Genomic DNA, 6,699 nt, shown 5'->3' with positions numbered 1-6,699 from the left:
TATAGCGACTGACTATTTAATGGCCTGATAACAGTCGAATCGGGTGAATTTTTTATATACTTTTTTCCATCATACTTCTCACATGATCCAGCAGAGAGCGCACATGTGTTGACAGAAAGAGAGAGAAGCATAGGGGATGCGCTGCCAGGTGTCGGCTGCAGCATCAGCACCACTACTCCTCCTCCTCCTCCTCCTGTCCGCAGCATCTCTCTCTCTCTCCATGCACTGCGAGGACTCAGAGAGAAAGAGAGGAAAGCAACTCAACTGCATTTGACCGGCATGCTTACATGAATCAACACCAGAGAAACCTGAAGGTAAGTCGCACAACTGAAAACACCCTGCGGGGATTTTTTTTTTTTATTCCAGCATCGGTTTCTTGGAGAAGTGTCGCACGTTTTGTGCCTGTAGGATCCAGATCTCGATACTGACTCAGTTCGCTCAGCATCCTCAGCTAAATATTGGTCTCATCGTTTTATTTTCGCAGGCATGGTGCAGGGTAGCTTGGGAAATGTCACAGTAAAAGTAATGTAATATGGAATTTGCCATCAGATCGTAGTGTAAGTGGAGCAGTAGGCTAAAGGAAAGCATGGATGGAGAGAGAGAGAGAGAGAGAGGGGGAGAGGTCAGACAGGGAAGAGCAGGTTGGTGTGATGGATGGAGCAGGTCAAGTCTCTGTGGGTGATGCTAATGATCAGACATAGATTATCCAGGCTTTACACCTGACTCCAGCTATGATCCACTCTACTGCTGAGAGGTGACAACCAAGATACTTTTATTTTGTAAGAATGATTATCTATTGTTTTTATGTATTAGTGTTGTACACGATTTTTGGGAATGTCACATTCTGTAATCATTTCTGACATCATGTAAAAGAAACAAAAACAAAAAAAGATTCCAAAGCGCCATCCTTCAGAGTTTTTCCTTTAAAAAATATGTTTTATAGCTGTGTTATATATGCTGACTCAGACTTCCATTTAATGGAAGTGCTTTTTGAAGGGGTGTGAGCGGTGTGTGAAGAAAGTTGAAATATGATCTGTTTGCAGACTGATCGCACCATCGAGCAAATTTTTTTTTTGCACAATTTAGCACAGATAGGGGTTTTGTTTTGTAAAATATCTGCGCTGTAATTCTGCCTCTTCACCTTAATGTGCCAGTAAAGGCATGAATGAGGCTGCCCTGCTCCTGCAGCTTCACCTCTTATTCTTTAGTGTCTTCTAACTCCTGTGCAAAGCCAGAGGAGTCAAATGCACAGTATGTTTTATGTGCTGTAGCAACATGTCCTCAGCCTCACCTTTATGCTACTTATAGAGGGGAGGGAGGAGGGAGGAAGTAAAGGTGAGCAGATTGAGGGCATGTCTCCCCAACTCGGCTGTCTCTTGCTCTGATTGATCGGCGTCTGATGATCAGGTTGTCCTTGAGACTGTGCAGAGTGTGGGGGGGAGTTTTCTTGTCTTTGTTAGGGTGCATTGCTTATTATTTTTACTTGTGTGAGGGTTCACACCGTTTAGCATCTGGCTTGCGCTGCCCAGACATGTGGTCGATCAGATTGTGCATAAAATATCTGTGAGAAGTGTGTTTTTTGTGTTTATTGGAATTGTCTGCTGCTGCTGCTATCGATCCCAATATCAGAGAACTTCCCACGTCTATGGATCTCTCAGTCCATCTTAGCTAAATCTCGCCAATCCCTCCCAGTCATGTAAATGTGGAGGTTGACACTGCATCAAAGCGAGGGCAGCAGAGCCTGTGGCCTTGGCTGGAGAGGCTGCTGTTCTGGATGCTGATGCATGTGTGATTGATTCATTACATCTGACCTCTGCAGTGTCTGAGCAGCGATCAATTTCAGCAGATCTCTGCCAGGAAAACCACTACTCGCAGCAGTAGCATGTTGTGTGTTGTTGTAGTGCTTGCAGGTGCTTATATGCATGTGTGTGTGTGTGTTTCTGCAGGTAAGACAGTTTGTCACAAAGCCCATGAGTGTAGCAGCGCACCGGTGCGACCTTCAAGGTCATTTTTATAGGACAGAGGAGGAGGAGGAGGAAGGGAGACAATTGAGATGATAAGTGAAGTGAAGGAGAAAGAGGAGAAGTGTGTCAGTATGCCTCTCAATTTCATCTTATGTGTTTTTTTAAAACACATATTCTTTCTTTTTCTCTTTTATTTGGACAAAAAATGTTAATTGATACCACAGTGGTTTCTGTGTTAGAGAAAAAATAGAGTATTTTTTTTTGCAAAAGTAGCTAGTGTGTAGAGACAAGATTGAAACAATTTGGAGGCTTGTCTTTGCTCAGTATGAGGATGGTGTGTGTATGTGTGTGTGTGTGTGTGCGTGTGTGAATGAAGTGTCAACACATGCAAACACACGTTCTCCAATTCACACCGTCTTTGTCTGGAAGGTGGCAATGAGCTTGTTGTAGCTCCTCCCCTGCAGTCACAGGCAGGACATCAGAGGGTTGAACGGAGAGGCACGCCTCCGCCGCTGACACACAACACAGACACAGGCACACACACACACACACACTTCCCTGTCCTGTGGGGAGTCCACATGAACCTTGTGTGTATGCGTGTGAATCCATTTGCTGAATTTGTGCAGTCAGTTTTAAGGGGAGTGCTCCATTTTTTCAGCGTTTTTTAATGTGTTTTTTTTAGCGCATTTAAATTAAATTAGTCAGCAAGCTGCAGCCCTTATTAAGCAAATTAATGCTACTCTATGAATGAAGCTAAACCGAGTGTGCGCAGCAGTATTTTTTTTTATGAGGCTATACTTGACTGTAAAATGCCACAGAATCATTCATTTTTCATGATACTTCTCCATACTGTACACCCACATACAAAACTTATCTGCCAGAACAGCAGCTATATGTGACCCTTAAACTGAGCAGTTCTTTGCCCCATCACATGCTCGCTCACCTTCCTTTGTCCAATTTCTCAGTCTGTGACACACTCGCAGACCATTACCATTTATTTTTTTGCACATCATCACCACCACCCCAAAAACCCCTCAGCTTGCTCTATTCTTTGCTCACCTCTCACTGATCCTTTGCCAGTTTTCCCTCCCCCACACCCCGTGGGGTTTGCCACTTGCACATTACACATGCATACACACACTCACACATTGCAATACAAACTAGAAATCCCCCCGTTCATCTTCACCCCCTCGCTCTCTGCAGCATCATTTGTTTCTATTATCATATTTTCCTAAAAATAAACAGAAGAAGTGACTCAGAAGTTGCACTCAAGCTTCTCTTTGTCTAGTCTGCTTCACCTCGCCAGCTTTATGTCTGACTGTGTGAGCCAACTTCCTCACGGTCCCACAGAGAATCCCACTATCACTGCATTCTTTGTCTGCTTTGCATTTGAAGTGCACACTCCTTTCCTCTCCTCTTTGTCCCCCTCGTACAGTTTCACCCAGCAGCCATGCAAGAGTTAACATTTTCCTCTGCGACAGGAGTGAGGGTAGTGTGGGTGGAGGGGCTTTTGCTGATAACAATGCGGTGCAACCAGCAGCCAGCGTGGACAGACAGCCTTTTTTCTCCTCTCTCCTCCATGCTTGCCACCTCCATGTCTGGATCTATGTTTTAACTGCAGGGCTCAATGAACCAATAAACACACTTCCTCCTCCTCCTCCTCCTCCTAATTCTCTCCTCCAGACTGTAGCAGTCTTTCTAATCAAGCTAATCTCTTCACCAGCTCCTGTTTGCTTTTTGTTCCCAACTCATCTTATTCCCGTTGTCATTTCTCTTTTCATTTCCTGCACATTTGTCTTCCCTTTATCCATCTCAACTACAATCCATCTTTACACATACAGCACAGCAAAAAAACAGACAGGAAAAGCAGGACTGATTTAGTGGAGATTCATTTCCAGCAAAAGCAACACTGAAAAAATAATGATTAAGGAGATTTGTTATCAGTAAGTGTGTTTTTGCGAACCACGTTTTCCTCCCAGTGAGAAGCTGCCTCTTTGTCTCTGCTCCTGCTGCAGTGAGACTCACTGCCTGACTGTGTGTGTGTGTGTATGTGTGTGTGTGTGTGTGTGTGTGTAGGTGGTACTTATGTGTAACTTTGCATGCACATGTGCAAGTGTTTCATTTGGAAAGTGACGCTTTTAGTTTTGTTCTTCGTGATCATCTGTTTCCAGCTGTGTGTGAATAACAAAGAGACAAACCCGGTGTGTGTGAACACGCGTTGATGGATGGATGGATGGATGTGTGAAACACATGCCTCCATTTTTCATTTCGCCTCAGCTAATAAATCCCATTATTGGCATATTGTGATTTTCCGACGATTTCATACCAGCTTGCGTGTACCGCATGCCTGCGCGCAATGCGGATATAAATCAGCTTTTATTGCAGTTGATCTGATTTTCTCATTCTCTCTATTCAGTTAGGTATGACCACCCACTCTGACCCGAGATCCTGCTGAAATCCTGTTACAGTTCTCCCTTGCGATACAGAATGACTCCCCCCTGGGGTACAAAAAGGCGTCCCGACTGTGTGGATGTGGGTGTGAGAGAGACAGAAGGGGAGAGAGAGGAGGGATTATTTCTGTAGTCTGCTGATGTGCCGTCTATAAAGGGTGAAAATGGGATTGATCACTTCGCCCTGCCCTCATTAACTCTGTATTATTAAGGTGGAAGAGGAGAGGGGGAAGAGGTACTTTTTGAGAAACAGATGGGAATAACTTAAGGGACAATTGAATACAGTTTGGAGCTATGCCGTGCTGCATTCAGGGAACCAAAGATTGTTGATAAGGAGCAGCTCTGTTCTTTTTGATGCACATCTGTACAGAAAGTGCAGAGCAACTGGAGGATATACTATTTCTGGATATTCCCCATGTTCTGCCTCACTGTTCTCTGTGATGGTAATCCCTTCGCTGTGCATAGTGAGCTGTTGCTTGGTTCACACATACAAACACTCACAGTTCGGTGAATCACCACTTGTGAAATTCTGTCTACAGGGTGTCTATTGTGTCTCCTGTGAAAACAGAGCGTTTAGCTTATTTCAGTGCTATTTCTGTCCGTGTTGTGTCGCTGACAGAGATGGGAGGAGAAGGAATGGATGACTAAAGCTTAGCTTATTTCTGAATAGACTTTCTCGCTAAGCTTTATCTTGCTGGTTGAATAGAATACAAAGTACAAGGAGAGAGGAATTCTATATATTTTTTTTTACCCTAAATAGACAAGAGGATGATTGTCTTTGTGTGTGCAGCATTTGCCGGTTTATTTTTTAATGTATAAAAGCCTTAACATTTCTCTGGAGGGTCGATATTCACAAGTTCACGCACACACACATAAGGTGTACAAGGACATGCAAGGATGATGTCATTAGAGATTAATTAAGTGCTTGCAAAGACACAGCAAGGTACGGTGTTAGAGGATTGGAGTTTCATCGGTAGGGATAACTGCTACGGTGCATTTTAATGTAAATCCTGCAACACTAAATCTAATTATGTCATGTGCTAACACTCAGGAGTCATCAATTATGGTTACGCACACGTCACCGCTCTGTCCATTTGCGTTCCCTCCATCTCTTTTGCTTCCATTTCAGTGTGCTGGAATTCACATGTGTGTGCATGAAAGAGAGATAGCACAGGGGGAACGTGTGTGTGTGTGTGTGTGTGTGTGTGTGTGTGTGTGTGTGTGTGTCGTCGGAGTTCCCCTGGGACCAGGGAGCTATAAAACCTGTCTGCTCTCCAGTGGGGGAGGAGAGGAATAAAGCAAAGTGCCAAAGACAAATGGCTCCTGTAATAGCCACATGTGCTGCTGGACCGACAACAAAGACGCTGAGAGTGTGTGTGTGTGTGTGTGTGTGTGTGTGTGTGTGTTTGTGTGTGCGTGCGTGTGTGTGTCTGTGTGTGCATGTGGTGATGTGTGTGCAGGTGAATGTGTGCAATGCGCTCATATGCACATACAGGTTTTATGGTGTCACACACATGTTTCTGAAAATGCAAACCAGCACACTGACATGAAAACGAGTTGTGTTACACTTCCTACCTGGTTTGACTTTGCAGGCTCTTTGAGAGCAAAATATATAAGATTCTGTGAGGCTTTCTTTTCCTCTGAAATAAAATTCAGTGCAGCACTTGACCTTGATTCACTGAATGAAAATAAGATTCACGATCCCCCTGTCTTGACAATTGAAATCCCCTCTTATATTTTGATTCTGCATCATGAACTTAAAGGACTATATGAAAAACATGCAATACCCTCCCAAGCAATATACTTGAATTTCCCTCTGGATCAATAAAGTTACTATCCATCCATCTATCTATCTATCTATCTATCTATCTATCTATCTATCTATCTATCTATCTATCTATCTATCTATCTATCTATCTATCTATCTATCTATCTATCTATCTATCTATCTAACTCAAAATAATATATTTATTGCATACGTAAGAAAATGGTGAATATTCCAGCAACTCTCTATTTTTAAATGAAGAGCTGCTGAATAAACAGTTGTTACAGCCACAAAATGACGCTCTGTGCTGATGGACTGTAGTATTTTCAACGCACTCCCAGATTCCATTTAATGAAAACATGTATGTATCAGATGATGCCATAGCCTGATATGTATCAGATCAGATGACTGACTGTTCCTCAGATCAGTTACATGATAATGATGTTAGGACGTTTCTTCCAGGCTGCAGTTTCAAAAAGCGCAGCGTTAAATATTTAAACAAAATCCATCTTTGTACCTA

General features: G+C 43.2%; 1 protein-coding gene across 2 annotated transcripts in view; it reads left to right on the top strand.

The window, feature by feature from the left end:
* Positions 1–155: 155 nt before the first annotated feature.
* Positions 156–6,699, top strand: part of mtus2a (microtubule associated tumor suppressor candidate 2a) — a 53,534-nt gene continuing 46,990 nt past the window's right edge. For both annotated transcript variants that reach the window (XM_074610237.1, XM_074610236.1), the window contains exon 1: positions 156–314. The gene's annotated coding sequence lies outside the window, so the exon portion shown is untranslated. The remainder of the gene's footprint in view (positions 315–6,699) is intronic.

Source organism: Sebastes fasciatus, chromosome 16, assembly GCF_043250625.1.
Source record: "Sebastes fasciatus isolate fSebFas1 chromosome 16, fSebFas1.pri, whole genome shotgun sequence".
In the NCBI taxonomy this organism is placed as follows: Eukaryota; Metazoa; Chordata; class Actinopteri; order Perciformes; family Sebastidae; genus Sebastes; species Sebastes fasciatus.
Note: the sequence above shows the minus strand (reverse complement) of the source record. Positions and strands in the feature narration are given on the sequence as shown.